The sequence below is a fragment of the Brassica rapa genome, chromosome A07, assembly GCF_000309985.2.
Source record: "Brassica rapa cultivar Chiifu-401-42 chromosome A07, CAAS_Brap_v3.01, whole genome shotgun sequence".
NCBI lineage: Eukaryota > Viridiplantae > Streptophyta > Magnoliopsida > Brassicales > Brassicaceae > Brassica > Brassica rapa.
The window spans coordinates 6,739,517-6,756,711 of NC_024801.2; the positions used below are offsets into that span (position 1 = coordinate 6,739,517).

Sequence of the window (17,195 nt, forward strand, 5' to 3'; positions counted from 1 at the left end):
AAAAACTTAAGAGGGAAGCTAACGATAAGGAGATGGATGGTTTCACTAAACAAGTCCTCAGAATCCCAATCAAAAAACCTTTTGATGAAGCTTACTTCACACACCGGTTGTGGATGTTCTTCAGAGAAACAAAGGTAACTGAGGAGGACATTAGGAGGATGTTTCATCAAGTCAGAGGAAAGATGAAACACAGGATCACATTGACGAAGAAGAGTGATCCTGGGAAGTTCGCAATACCATGCGTAGTCAAGGGTATTGAATTTCCCCATTCAATGTGTGCCACAGAAGCATCGGTTAGTATCCTCCCTAGGATCATGGCAGACCAGCTTGGTTTGACCATCGAACCCTCAACAGAATCCTTCACCTTCGTGGATCTTTCAGAGAAACAATCAGGAGGCATCATAAGAGATCTAGAGGTACTGATTGGTAATGCCCTTGTCCCTGTAGATTTTCATGTCCTAGGCATTGAGCTTAACTGAAACTCTTCACTTCTGCTTGGAAGATCTTTCCTAGCTACAGTAGGAGCTGTATGTGACATGAACAAGAACAAATTGTGTCTAACGCTCATAGACCCAAACATCCACTACGATCCCATCCGACCTAAGAGAAAGGTAATTAATTCTGTGGATTATGGGAAATAACTTGGCTTCATTGGCGCATGCTATTGTGGAGCAGAGTATGAATCGGAGTACGAAACAGAGTACTCGGAATCGATCGACACCCCTACCTTTACATCGATCGATTCCAATGTGTCAACGGTGACCGATGACCGCAACAACACGTCCCTCGACGTAATGCACACAGTTGACCATTTCGCTTCACCTAATCATTGTTACCAACATTTTGCCTTCCAACCTCCAACCAGGAGAGGACATGATGATTATTCCACACGCAGTTGGGCAGACAGTGGTTTCCATGAAAGTTTTGCAGTTGACACTGTAATTACTTCACCTCATGAGGAACATACCGAGGAATACGATGAGGATTACTGGAAAGAACGTGCAATAGAAATGTCTTTGCAGGATGAAAGAATTGAAACACATAAGTTCACCAACACGTTTCCAACATCGTTCGATGCTGTGCACCCCACATCGGTCGATTCCCACCCTCGTCCAGCAAAACAACCGCTCACATCGATCGACACACCGAAAGGAACATCGATCGATATTCGCGCCGCAGCGAAAATTCAGGAGCAGGAGAATATTCCCTCCCTAACTAGGTTTACAGATACCTATATAAATAGTTTTGCACCTCCGAAACCACCTACACACATCAGAGCAAACACACAAGCAAATAAGATGAATACTCTTCCTTCTACGTCAACAGAAAAATCCATGAAGAGCAATCATCTCAAGAACACAAGTTCTGCAGAAATTACTCTGCCATCGATCGATGTAACTGTATCTACATTGATCGATACTACTATAAACCCTAATCTCTCTATTTCTAAAATGAATAATTATGCAAACATTGATTACGGTTTTCTAACACCTGATGAATGTGGTATTTTCAGGGACCCAGATGGCAACGCACGTGCAATGGATGGAAGGATTTTACAAGTGTCCAGAGAGGACATAGCAGACATCCTTCAAGTAGCCAATGGACCTGACAACCTGTTCTCACAGCAACGTGGCACTCCAGACGTCATTCTAACAGATCCTAACAACCACGCAGGAGTCAACACAACAGAGACCGACCCAGATCTATCACGCCAACCAAAAGGGCAAGCGTCGATCGACGGTACAACGGAGACATCGATCGACAGGGTAACACCAACGTCGATCGATATGGATGAACCGATGTCGATCGACAGACGTTATGAATGTGGGAACCGCGCTTTCGACATGTATGGAGCCAGAAAGTTCACTTGGGAACAAAGAGACGAATATGGAGTCTACAGAGATGAGCGTGGACACGCACGAAGCGCAGCTGGTGAGATGATACCTGTCACAAAGGACAACATCAGGAAAATACTGGAAAAAGCATCTCTTTTCGAGGAGAGCCACATCTGTCTTCCAGAACATGCCACTTCCTTCACACTCACAAGACTGGCACCAGAACCAAAGAAGAAATCAATGAAATGGTGTTTGGTATTTGTGGAGCTCAGGAGAAACTGGGAGAGGAGCTCAAAATATTGGTGGATGACACACATCAGCCTTTGGATAGAGGCTACAATGAGCTTTTCAGATGTATGGCAGAAATGAGGACAGAAATTGAAAGCTTACGTAAGCAACTTGAGAAGGAAGCTACGACCTCAGCATCGATCGACGCACCACGTGCAACATCGATCGACGTCAGTCTTCCTACAGCTCAGATCCTTGCAGAACCGCGATGTTCAACACAACACTGGGATGAATGGGAAGTCTCATACATCGACACGAGGATAAACGACGTTTACTGCCCTCTCAACAACAATGTGGACTGGCTAAGCACTAAAATCGAGCTACTACAACAAGATCTGAACACCAATTGCAAGAAGGACCAACAACCAGCCACATCGATCGACATGTGCACCTTCACATCGCTCGACGCCAAAGTCTCAGCAATGAATGAGAGGCTGAGGACTTACGAGGATATGCATGACCGTTTTATATCACCAGTCATGATAGATTTAAACAAATTGTCTAGTCAATTACTTGATGCCCAAAAGGATATTGAGAACATTACTAATCAAAGTTTTTTGCAAGTAAAATCAGCATCGATCGACAGGCTAAGAGGACCCTGGATCGATGGCAAAAAGACCTGTGGAGTTACTTCCTTACACAGCAGCAGAGGTTGACAAGATCACATCCAAGATCTACACTGCTCTAGACACCATGGAGGAACGACTTGACAAACGCTGCGATGACATCTACTTTCCATTCGACAACAAAATCAGTGGACTAGACAACCACGCATAATGGCTACAGAAAGAAGTCAAAGCCATTCAGAGGCAACTCGCAGCTCAACATCAGATATCAGCATCGATCGACAGGACAAAAGCGAAATCGATCGACGGCAACTCACCGAGATCGACCAACAAGCACATAATCGCATCGATCGACGCTGAGTCTATACCGATCGGCGAGCAGCTGATACACAAGACAGTAGAGTCAATGCAAAAGGAACTGACAGATCTTTCAGCATACGCCTATGACAACATAGGCTGGCATCAGTTCAGCATTGACAACATTCAAGAAAGGCTACAGAACATCTCCAATGTACCTGGGAAGATGGATGACAAATGGACAAGAAATGATGAGGCCACAAGAAGTTTCATTGCCTCTTGGTCCAGAATGCGCAGAGATGACGTGGATGCTTGCTTTACAACAAGCAGCTGCTTCTCCACCCAATAGCCAATCACCACCACAGTCAATCTAAATGACTATAACCAAGCGCTGAGTGGGAGGCAACCCACTATTAGGTATTTTACTTCGGTTTTATTAGCTAGCATTTGATTTCTTTCGTTTTATCTCTTTCAGATTTAGGAGAACCAAGTAGGAGGACTTGAATATCGATCGACGACGAGACGTCGACATCGTTCGACATAGGCAACCACACGACGATCGATGTAACACTTACCCATCGATCGATATTTAATCCGTTCAGATGTATCTTACCTACTTGTTACATTTCGTACATCATACACTTTTCATCATAACTCCGGCTGAATTATACTGGGACAGTGTAATTTAAGTCTCGGGGGAGATTTACTGATATAATTTATTTTATTCTTATGTAAAAAGGAATTTCAAATAAATTATGCTTAACTATCGAAAATAGGACTATAATCTTATATTGATTTAAACATGAATATGTAACCAATCTTTAGCACCATTTTAGATTTACTGATTGCAGATAGCACTAAAGATGCTAAAGCGGATCAACCTATCAAATACACACTTGCCTTGAACCGTATGAAGTAACCAAAGCTGATTTCCAACACTAAACCTGACATAACCGCTTGTCTTGGGGCTTGGTATACATGGGATCGGATTATTCAGATAGGTCTAGAAGGTAACGCCTAGTTTAGATTATTTATCACATTTTCTCTCTTTAGATTTTGACCCTAGATTAGTTATAGAGTATTTTAAAAAAAAAATTAATAATAATAATAATAATAATAATAATAATAATAAAAAGTAAGTAAGATCTACTGTTTAATTAGGATGAGTCTGAACAGGACTTGGTGGCTAAAACTATTAAGGCTTGATTCATAAAGACTCAAATAAAAGAGTTCGAAACGGGACTTGGAGGCGGCAATCTTCAAGGCTCGCTTTCGCAAAGAACTCTTGGATATAGGTCAAAAAGAAGTGAACAGAACTTGGTGGCAACCACCATTAAGTTTTGATTCATGGAAGCCTGTCCAATCTTGGTCACTGATCCTGCAATGGAAGCAGACTTTGACTCAAGAGAGAAAATTAGAGAGAGAGAAACTAGGAACTAACTTGTACCTGCAGCTCCAGATACATGTCTGAAATCCTTGCATCCTATGATCGATACTCCCAAGGTAAAGCATTCACTTTATATTTGTGCTAAGAAATGAAGTCAGTAGAGGGGATGTCAGACATGGATTGATGAGTTGTGTTATGTTAGAAATGGTTGCTAAGCTAGGATATTGCATAGTGTGCTTCTGTGATTAGGACCTTTTAAATGTGGTTGCAAAATTGTTGAGGAAAAGATTTCTATGCTTTAAAACCTCTTTCAGAGAGACTGCCTGTATGTTTTGCTTGAGGACAAGCAAGAGGGTAAGTCTGGGAGAGTTGATATACCTTGGATTTGACTTATTTTTATCCATGGTATATTATTGTTTTACTATATATATATCTATGTTTTCTACTCTTCTAGGTATGTTTTCAAGTTCAGGTGCATTTCGGAGTAAAGCTATGACTTTGTAGCATTTTGGAGCATAAAGGACATTTCACCCGAGCTGACCACTTAGAGGTCGACGAGAGGAAGAATAATCGATCGATGCGCATCAGTGCTGACGATCGATATCAGGAAATGCCTTGACAGATGAAGATTAATATCGATCGATGTACACAAGTACCATCGATCGATGTCGGGACACCAGACGCGACATTTTGGATTCAGCATACTTAAAGACCAAGGCCAAGCCGAATTACCAAAATGCACTGACGAGTTTTTAACCTAGTAGAATATTTACTGCAAGTGTTTTGACGGCAGGGAGAGCTTTTCTTTTCTAGACCTAGTTTTGTTACAAGTTTCATTTGGAGAGAAGATCACTTGTAATTGGAACTCCTTGTTTCATTTTCTTATCATCTATTCTATGAGTTTCTATTTATCTATTGATATGAATTGCTTTGCTATGTCTGAGTAGTTCAACTGTTAGATCCAGGGTTCTGATAGGTTTATGGGATTAGCCTCAAACTATAGATCTGCCTTGTTGTGATATTCATGATAGATTTGTATTCATTGCTTGTTTTAGCCTAGCTAACTAGGACTTGATCATAGGATTGCATATTCAAGGACCCTTGTTATCCCATCCTGACATCTATCTATCATATTAGGATTGCTAAAGAGGGCTAACCGCCAATTTAGAATCTTAGTAGAGCATTTTCATACTCGCGCATAGGCCTGGCTAGAACCCATCGATCGATGTCCTCAACTGACAATCGATCGAAGTTGGCAAAGGTGTATCGGTCGACGTCTTAATAGACTATAGATCTACACTCTCTTGTGTCTGCATCTAACCGGTGAGACACAAGATCTAGTCTGTTAACCAGTGGTACATGCGACAGCTGATCACTGAGTTAAGCGAATGAGCCCTAATATATCATGCATGCAACAGTTAGGCATCTATAGGAATTATAATCTCCAACACCTGAATAGTGGCCCTGCATCTAATATCATTTCCAACCTAAGTTACATTTATCATTTACTCGCTAGTTACCATTGCTATTTCATTTAAAACAATACAATCTTTAGAATTAATAAACACTAGATTTAATTGTTCCCTAGCTCCTTGGGGATTCGATCCCTAAGTACTACATCTGAACCTCTTTTGATGAGAGTAACACTCCTTAGGGTAATTTGAGTGGTATGAGGTTACCCTCAATCGATAATGATTACATCAAAGCACTCAGACCACCACCTAAACCATTGGCTAACCCACCCGAACCAAAACCTAACCCTTTAAATAGTTCACCAGAACCAGTTCAAGAAAATCAGGAAACTGAAGGGAGAAGGTTAAGGAGAAGAAAGGAGAAAATTCCTAAGAACCTTAAGAGGGAAGCTAACGATAAGGAGATAGATGGTTTCACTAAAAGAGTCCTCAGAATCCCAATCGAAAAACCTTTTGATGAAGCTTAGTTCACACACCGGTTGTGGATGTTCTTCAGAGAAACAAAGGTAACTGAGGAGGACATTAGGAGAATGTTTTATCAAGCAAGAGAGAAGATGAAACACATGATCACATTGACGAAGAAGAGTGATCCTGGGAAGTTTGCAATACCATGCGTAGTCAAGGGTGTTGAATTTCCCCATTCAATGTGTGACACAGGAGCATCAGTTAGTATCCTCCCTTGGATCATAGCAGACCAGCTTGGTTTGACCATTGAACCTTCAACAGAATTCTTCACCTTCGTGGATCTTTCAGAGAAACGATAAGGAGGTATCATACGAGATCTGGAGGTACAGATTGGTAATGCCCTTGTCCCTGTAGATTTTCATGTCCTAGACATTGAGCTTAACTGGAACTCTTCACTTCTGCTTGGAATATCTTTCCTAGCTACAATAGGAGCTGTATGTGACATGAACAAAAACAAATTGTGTATGACGCTCATAGACCCCAACATCCACTACGACTCCATCCGAGTAAAGCGAAAAGTCATTAATTCTGTGGATTACGGGAAAGAACTTGGCTTCATTGGCGCATGCCATTGTGGAGCAGAGTATGAATCGGAGTACGAAACAGAGTACTCGGAATCGATCGACACCCCAACCTTTCCATCGATCGATTCCAATGAGTCAACAGTGACCGATGACCGCAACAACACGTCACTCGACGTAAAGCACCGAGTTGACCATTTCACTCCACCTAATCATTGTTACCAACACTTTGCCTTCCAACCTCCAAGCAAGGGAGGACTTGATGACTATTCCATAGGCAGTTGGGCAGACAGTGGTTTCCATGAAAGTTTTGCAGTTGACAATGTAATTACTTCACCTAATGAGGAACATACAAAGGAAGACGATGAGGATTATTGGAAAGAACGTGCAATAGAAATGTCTTTGCAGGATGAAAGATTCAAACCACATAAGTCCACAAACACGTTTCCAACATCGTTCGACGAAGTGCACTCCACATCAGTCGATACCCTCCCTCGTCCAGCAAAACAACCGCTCACATCGATCGACACTCACACATGAACATCGATGGATATTCGCGCCGCAGCGAAAATTCAGGAGCAGGAGAATATTCCCTCTCCAACTAGGTTTATAGATACCTATATAAATCGTTTTGAATCCCCGAAACCACCTCCACACACCAGAGCAGACACACAAGCAAAAAAGATGAACACTCTTCCATCTACATCAACAGGAAAATCCATGAAGAACAATCATCTCAAGAACACAAGTTCTGCAGAAATTACTCTGCTATCGATCGATGCATCTGTATCTACATCGATCGATACTACTCTAAACCCTAATCTTTCTATTTCTAAATTAAATGATTATGCAAACATTGATTACGGTTTTCTAACACCTGATGAATTTGGTATTTTCAGGGACCCAGATGGCAACGCACGTGCAATGGATGGAAGGATCTTACAAGTGTCCAGAGGGGACATAACAGATATCCTTCAAGTAGCCAATGGACCTGACAACCTATTCTCACAGCAACGTGGCACTCCAGACGTCATTCAAACAGATCCTAACAACCACGTAGGAGTCGCCACAACAGAAATCAGTCCAGATCTATCACGCCAACCAAAAGAGCAAGCATCGATCTACAGGACTATTGAGACATTGATCGACAGGGTAACACCAACGTGGATCGATAGGGATGAACCGACGTCGTTCGACAGACGGTATGAATTTGGGAACCGCGCTTTTGACATGTACGGAGCCAGAAAGTTCACTTGGAAACAAAGGGATGAGTATGGAGTCTACAGAGATGAGTGTGGACACGCACGAGGCGTAGCTGGTGAGATGATACCTATCACAAAGGACGACATCAGGAAATTACTGGAAAGAGCATCTCTTTTTGAAGAGAGCCACATCTGTCTTCCAGAACATTCCACTTCCTTCACACTCACAAGACTGGCACCAGAACTCTACACCAAAGATGAAATCAATGAGATGGTGTTTGGTATTTGTGGAGCTCAGGAGAAACTGGGAGAGGAGCTCAAATCATTGGTAGAAGATACACATCAACCTTTGGATAGAGGCTACAATGAGCTTTTCAGAAGTATGGCAGAAATGAGGACAAAAATTGAGAGTTTACGTATGCAACTTGAGAAGGAAGCCACGACCTCAACATCGATCGACGCACCACATGCACCATCGATCGACGTCAGTCTTCCTACAGCCCAGATCCCTGCAGAACCGCAATGTTCAGCACAACACAAGGATGAGTCGGAAGTCTCATACATCGACACGAGGATAAACGACGTGTACTACCCTCTCAACAACAACATGGACTGGCTAAGCACTAAAATCGAGCTACTACAGCAAGATCTAGACACTATTCGCAAGAAGGACCAACAACCAGCCACATCGATCGACATGTGTACCTTCACATCGCTCGATGCTAAGGTCTCAGCTATGAATGAGAGGATGAAGACTTACGAGGACATGCATGGCAACTTTATATCACCAGTCATGATAGATTTAAACAAATTATCTACTCAATTACTTCATGCCCAAAAGGATATTGATAACACTACTAATCAAAATTTTTTGCAGGCAAAATCAGCATTGATCGACAGGCTACGAGGGCCTTGGATAATTGGCAAGAAATCTGTGGAGTTACTTCCTTACACAGCAGCAGAGGTTGAAAAGATCACATCCAAGATCTACACTGCTCTAAACACCATCGAGGAACGACTTGACAAACGCTGAGATGACATCTACTTTCAATTCGACAACAAAATCAATGGACTAGACAACCACGTAGAATGGCTACAGAAAGAAGTCAAAGTCATTCAGAGGCAAGTCGCAGCTCAACACCAGATATCAGCATCGATCGACAGGACACTAGCGAAATCGATCGATGGCAACTCGCCGAGATCGACCAACGAACACCTAATCGCATCGATCGACCCCGAGTCTACACCAATCGGCGAGCAGCTGATACACAAGACAGTAGAGTCAATGCAAAAGGAACTGACAGAACTTTCAGCATACGCCTATGACAACATAGGCTGGCACCAGGTCAGAATTGACAACGTTCAAGAAAGGCTACAGAGCATCTCCAATGTACTTGAGAAGATGGATGACAAATGGACAAGAAATGATGAGGCCACAAGAAGTTTCATTGCATCTTGGTCCAGAATGTGCAGAGATGACGTGGATGCTTGCTTTCCAACAAGCAGCTGTTTTTCCACCCAATAGCCAATCACTACCACAGTCAAGCTAAATGACTATAACCAAGCGCTGAGTGGGAGGCAACCCACTATTAGGTATTTTCTTTTGGTTTTATTAGATAGCATTTATTTACTTTCGTTTTATTTCTTTCAGATTTAGGAGACCCAAGTAGGAGGACCTGAATATCAACCGCCGACGAGGCGTCGACATCGCTCGACATGGACAACCACACGACGATCGATGTAACACTTAACCATCGATCGATATCAAATCCGGTCAGATGTATCTTCCTTACTTGTTACATTTCGTACATCATGAACTATTTCATCATAACTCCGGCTGAGTTACACTGGGACAGTGTAATTTAAGTCTGAGGGGAGATTTACTGATATAATTTATTTTATTCCTATATAAAAAAGAATTTTAATAAATTATGCTTAGCTATTTAAAAATAAGGACTATAACCTTATATTGATTTAAACTTGAATATCTAACCAATCTTTAGCACCATTTTAGATTTACTGATTGAGATAGCACTAAAGATGCTAAAGCAGATCAACCTATCAACTACACACTTTCCTTGAACCGTATGAAGTAACCAAAGCTGATTTCCAACACTAAACCTGACATAACCGCTTGTCTTGGGGCTTGGTATACATGGGATCGGATTCTTCAGACAGGTCTGGAAGGTAACGCCTGGTGTAGATTATTTATCACATTTTCTCTCTCTAGATTTGTTAGTGAGTATTTATAAAAAAAAATAATAATAATAATAATAATAACAATAAATAAAAATAAATAAGATCTATTGTTTAATTAAGATGAGTCTGAACAGGACTTGGTGGCTAAAACCATTAAGGCTTAATTCATAAAGACTCCAATAAAAGAGTTCGAAACGGGACTTGGAGGTGTCAATCTTCAAGTCTCGCTTTCGCAAAGAACTCTTGGATATAGGTCAAAAAGAAGTGAACAGAACTTGGTGGCAACCACCATTAAGTTTTGATTCATGGAAGCCTGTCCAATCTTGGTCAGTGATCCTGCAACGGAAGCAGACCTTGACTCAAGAGAGAAAATTAGAGAAAGAGAAACTAGGAACTAACTTTTACCTGCAGCTCCAGATACCTGTCTGAAATCCTTGCGTCCTGTGATCGATACTCCCAAGGTAAAGCATTCAATTTATATTTATGCTAAGAAATGAAATCAGTAGAGGGGATTCAGACGTCAATTGATGAGTTGTGTTATGTTAGAAATGGTTGCTAAGCTAGGATATTGCATAGTGTGCTTTTGTGATTAGGACTTTTTAAATGTGGTTGCAAAATTGTTGAGGAAAAGATTTCTTGCTTTAAAATCTTAAGTCCCAAGAACTTTCAAACCTCTTTCAGAGAAACTGTATGTATGTTTTGCTTGAGGACAAGCAAAAGGGTAAGTCTGGAGAGTTGATATACCTTGGATTTGACCCATTTTCATCCATGGTATATAAGTATTTTACTATATATATATATCTATGTTTTCTACTCTTCTAGGTATGTTTTCAGGTTCAGGTGCATTTCGGAGTAAAGCTATGACTTTGGAGCATTTTGGAGCTTAAAGGACATTTCACCCGAGCTGACCACGTAGAGGTCGACGAGAGGAAGAACAATCGATCGATGCGCATCAGTGCTGTTGATCGATACCAGGAGATGCCTCGACAAATGAAGATTAATATCGATCGATGTACACAAGTACCATCGATCGATGTCGAGACATTAGACACGCGACATTTTGGATTCAGCAGACTTAAAAACCAAGGCCAAGCCAAATTACCAAAATGCCCTGACGAGTTTTTAACCTAGTAGATTATATACTGCATAAGTTTTTTGACGGAAGAGAGAGCTTTTTGGTAGAGACCTTTTTGTTACAAGTTTTGGAGAGAAAATCACTTGTGATTGGAACTCCTTGTTTTTATTTATTTTCATATATACTATGAGTTTCTATTTCTTCATTGTTATGAATTGCTTTGCTATGTCCGAGTAGTTCAATTATTAGATCCAGGGTTCAGATAGGTTTGTGGGATTAGCCCCAAACTATAGATCTGCCTTGTTGTGATATTCATGATAGATTTGTATTCATTGCTTGTTTTAGCCTTGCTAACTAGAATTTGATCATAGGATTGCATACTCAAGCACCCTTGTTATCCCATCATGACATCTATCTATCATATTAGGACTGCTAGAGAGGGCTAACCGCCAATTTAGTATCTTAATAGGGCATATCATACTCGCGCATAGGTGATATACCTTGGATTTGACCCATTTTTATCCATGGTATATTATTATTTTACTATATATATATATCTATGCTTTCTACTCTTCTAGGTATGTTTTCAGGTTCAGGTGCATTTCGGAGTAAAGCTATGACATTGGAACATTTTGGAGCATAAAGGACATTTCATCCGAGCTGACCACTTAGAGGTCGACGAGAGGAAGAATAATCGATCGATACGCATCAGTGCTGACGATCGATATCAGGAAATGCCTCGACAGATGAAGATTAATATCGATTGATGTACACATGTACCGTCGATCGATGTCGAGACACCAGACGCGACATTTTGGATTCAGCAGACTTAAAAACCAAGGCCAAGCCAAATTACCAAAATGCTCTGACGAGTTTTTAACCTAGTAGAATATATACTGCCTAAGTGTTTGACGGCAGGGAGAGCTTTTCTTTTCTAGACCTAGTTTTGTTACAAGTTTCATTTGGGAGAGAAGATCACTTGTGATTGGAACTCCTTGTTTCATTTTCTTATCATCTATTCTATGAGTTTCTATTTATCCATTGATATGAATTGCTTTGCTATGTCTGAGTAGTTCAACTGTTAGATCCAGGGTTCAGATGTTTGTGGGATTAGCCCCAAACTATAGATATGCCTTGTTGTGATATTCATGATAGATTTGTATTCATTGCTTGTTTTAGCCTAGCTAACTAGAACATGATCATTGGATTGCATATTCAAGCACCCTTGTTATCCCATCCTGACATCTATCTATCATATTAGGATTGCTAGAGAGGGCTAACCGCCAATTTAGAATCTTAGTAGAGCATTTTCATACTTGCGCATAGGCCTGGCTAGAACCCATCGATCGATGTCCTCAACTGACAATCGATCAATGTTGGCAAAAGTGTATCGGTCGACGTCTTAATAGACTATCGATCGACACTCTGTTGTGTCTGCATCTAACCGGTGAGACACAAGATCTAGTCTGTTAACCAGTGGTACATGCGACAGCTGATCACTGAGTTAAGCGAATGAGCTCTAATATATCATGCATGCAACAGTTAGGCATCTATAGGAATTATAATCTCCAACACCTGAATAGTGGCTCTGCATCTAATATCATTTCCAACCTAAGTTACATTTATCATTTACTCGCTAGTTACTATTGCTATTTTATTTAAAACATTACAACCTTTAGAATTAAGAAACACTAGATTTAATTGTTCCCTAGCTCCTTGTGGATTCGATCCCTAAGTACTACATCTGAACCTCTTTTGATGAGATTAACACTCCTTAGGGTAATTTGAGTGGTATCAAATTTGGTGCCGTTGCCGGGAAGCTTTTTCTTGTCTTTTCAGGTGCATGCCCAGCGGTATCAGAAGCAACAAGGAGAAAGACTTTCTGTTCTCAGACGATCCTGCTCATTTGGAACGCACCATACGTAGAGGTCAACGTTCCACATCGTCGTCGATCGATACGCACAACCAACTGTCGACCGACACCAGACCGTCATCGTCGATCGATGCCAGTCGTTCGACAACGATCAATACTACACCGCGTACGTCGATCGATAACGTGTCGTCAAAAATGGTAAACATTATTATTCTAACTCAGGATGAGAACGGAAACCTGTATGACCAAGCCGGTCATCTGCGTAATACAACAGGTCAGAAAATAGAGGCCCAGGGAACTGTAATCCCTGATGCTGATGCTACAGGAGCTGCTCAACCTGTAGATGAGGACGCTCGATCGAAACCACTGGCCGACTACAATCGCCCAGATGAGTACTATTCCCACAGATCAGCGATTCGACTTCCAGAGATCCAGAAACAGAATTTCGAGCTGAAGCCTCAATACTACACTCTCGTGTCGCAGATACCCTACTCTGGGTTACCGCACGAGCATCCTATGGACCATTTGGAACGGTTCGAGGATCTAATCGCTGCCATTCGGATGGAAGGAGTCCCCGAAGATTACCTGTTGTGCAAGCTCTTCAGATACACGCTGAATGGAGAAGCGATGCACTGGCTTAGGCAGCAACCCACATGATCTTTAGCATCCTGGAGCGACATCAAGAATGCTTTCTTACGAAACTTCTTCGATGAGGCGCGCGCTGAAGAACTTCGGAACAAAATTTCCACATTCTCGCAGAAGGCTGGAGAGTCCTTCAAAGATGCGTGGATTAGATTTAGGTTTTTCCAGCGAGACTGTCCACACCACGGATTTAATGAAGTGCAGCTGCTAAGCACTTTCTTCCGAGGTCTCGCCTTACAGTATCAAATGGCTCTTGATACGGCGAGTGAAGGAAACTTCACTACTCGGAATCCGTTGGAAGCTGTGAGACTTATCGAAAACCTTGCTAACAGCAGCAGCACCAAAAACACTGACTCTGAACGGAAGAAGTCTGTAGCCTCTATCGGGAAGGAACAGATGGACGAAGTAAGAGCTAAGTTAGATGTGGTGCACGAACTTCTTAGGAAGCAAGTCTGTTCAGCTGAAGGAGAAGTAGCAGATACTGAAGGAGAAGAAGATGTGAACTACATCGGAGGTACCGGATTCCAAAAATTTGGAAACCAGGGCGGAAACAGAAACTTCTTTGGAAATGGCCAAAGAAGTAACCAAAGTTCACAATTTCAAAAACCCTTCAACAACAGCAAGAGCTACTCGAACTCTTACTATCAAAATCCACCACCCCAAACTCAGGAAAGCAAGATCGAAGAAATGCTTGATCGAGTACTGTTGGGACAACAACAAATCACCGTGGATTTCAACGGTAAGATAGACTCTGCCTACAACAATCTGAACACCAAAATCGAGACCTTAGGGACTCAGGTGAGAAAACTTGAAACCCAAGTAATTCAGACGGGCGAGACTATTAAGAGGCAAGAAGCTTTTGCTAGAGAAGCAGGAGCCGACAAAGGGAAACACCACGTAAATGCCATCATAGATGATGAATTCTGGCAAGTGGTGAGAAATGAAAACCTTGAGGAAGGAGATTTCAAAATTGAAAGCTCCATGAGTCTCGGCGGATCCCAATGGTGTCGACCGATGTCGATGAACTCGCATCGATCGACAGACCATGATGAAGATCGATGGACGGATTACTCCAGACATCGATCGACGTCGTCTGCCGATTCGACTGAATGCAATGCGGTTCGAATTCTAACTCATGAAGAATTCGCAGCCAAGCATCCTCACCCACCCTCCCCTTTATATGAAAAAATCGATCGGTTAACTCAACCATCGATCGACAGAGTGAGTCCGACGTCGATCGTCACAACACACCTCCCATCGATTGACAGGCACCTCTGACATACCGAGTGCGGTTACCCTAATCGATAATGATTACATCAATGCACTCAGACCACCACCTAAACCATTAGCAAACCCCACCCGAACCAACACCCAACCCTTTAAATAGTTCAACAGAACCTGTTCAAGAAGAACAAGAATCTGAAGGGAGAAGGTTAAGGAAAAGGAAGGAGAAGATTCCTAAAAACCTTAAGAGGGAAGCTAACGATAAGGAGATGGATGGTTTCACTAAACGAGTCCTCAGAATCCCAATCGAAAAACCTTTTGATGAAGCTTACTTCACACACCGGTTGTGGATGTTCTTCAGAGAAACAAAGGTAACTGAGGAGGACATTAGGAGAATGTTTCATCAAGTCAGAGGAAAGATGAAACACAGGATCACATTGACGAAGAAGAGTGATCCTGGGAAGTTTGCAATACCATGCATAGTCAAGGGTGTTGAATTTCCCCATTCAATGTGTGACACAGGAGCATCGGTTAGTATCCTCCCTAGGATCATGGCGGACCAGCTTGGTTTGACCATCGAACCCTCAACAGAATCCTTCACCTTCGTGGATCTTTCAGAGAAACGATCCGGAGGCATCATAAGAGATCTGGAGGTACTGATTGGTAATGCCCTTGTCCCTGTAGATTTTCATGTCTTAGACATCGAGCTTAACTGGAACTCTTCACTTCTGCTTGGAAGATCCTTCCTAGCTACAGTAGGAGCTGTATGTGACATGAACAAAAACAAATTGTGTCTAACGCTCATAGACCCAAACATCCACTACGATCCCATCCGACCTAAGAGAAAGGTAATTAATTCTGTGGATTATGGGAAAGAACTTGGCTTCATTGGCGCATGCCATTGTGGAGCAGAGTATGAATCGGAGTACGAAACAGAGTACTCGGAATCGATCGACACCCCAACCTTTCCATCGATCGATTCCAATGTGTCAATGGTGACCGATGACCACAACAACACGTCACTCGACGTAATGCACCCACTTGACCATTTTGCTTCACCTAATCATTGCTACCAACATTTTGCCTTCCAACCTCCAACCAGGAGAGGACATGATGATTATTCCATAGGCAGTTGGGCAGACAGTGGTTTCCATGAAAGAACGTGCAATAGAAATGTCTTTGCAGGATGAAAGACTTGAAATACACAACTTCATCAACACGTTTCCAACATCGTTCGACGCTGTGCACTCCACATCGGTCGATACCCACCCTCGTCCAGCAAAACAACCGCTCACATCAATCGACACACAGAAAGAAACATCGATCGATATTCGTGCCGCAGCGAAAATTCAGGAGCAGGAGAATATTCCCTCCCTAACTAGGTTTACAGATACCTATATAAATCATTTTGCACCTCCGAAACCACCTACACACATCAGAGCAAACACACAAGCAAATAAGATGAACACTCTTCCTTCTACATCAACAGGAAAATCCATGAAGAGCAATCATCTCAAGAACACAAGTTCTGCAGAAATTACTCTGCCATCGATCGATGTAACTGTATCTACATCGATCAATACTACTCTAAACCCTAATCTCTCTATTTCTAAAAAGAATAATTATGCAAACATTGATTACAGTTTTCTAACACCTGATGAATTTGGTATTTTCAGGGACCCAGATGGCAACGCACGTGCAATGGATGGAAGGATTTTACAAGTGTCCAGAGAGGACATAGCACACATCCTTCAAGTAACCAATGGACCCGACAACCTGTTCTCACAGCAACGTGGCACTCCAGACGTCATTCTAACAGATCCCAACAACCACGCAGGAGTCACCACAACAGAGACCAACCCAGATCTATCATGCCAACCAAAAGGGCAGGCATCGATCGACGGTATCATGGAGACACCGATCGACAGGGTAACACCAACGTCGATCGATATGGATACTCCGACGTCGATCGACAGACGCTATGAATGTGGGAGCCGCGCTTTCGACATGTATGGAGCCAGAAAGTTCACTTGGGAACAAAGGGACGAATATGGAGTCTACAGAGATAAGCGTTGACACGCACGAAGCGCAGCTGGTGAGATGATACCTGTCACAAAGGACAACATCAGGAAAATACTGGAAAGAGCAT

The 17,195-nt window shown here is 42.2% G+C and overlaps 1 non-coding gene across 1 annotated transcript; it reads right to left on the bottom strand.

Annotated features, from left to right (window-relative positions):
• Positions 1-13,907: 13,907 nt before the first annotated feature.
• Positions 13,908-14,013, bottom strand: LOC117126957. The gene has a single exon (XR_004449718.1). It is a non-coding gene; the product is annotated as a small nucleolar RNA R71 (small nucleolar RNA).
• Positions 14,014-17,195: the final 3,182 nt, after the last annotated feature.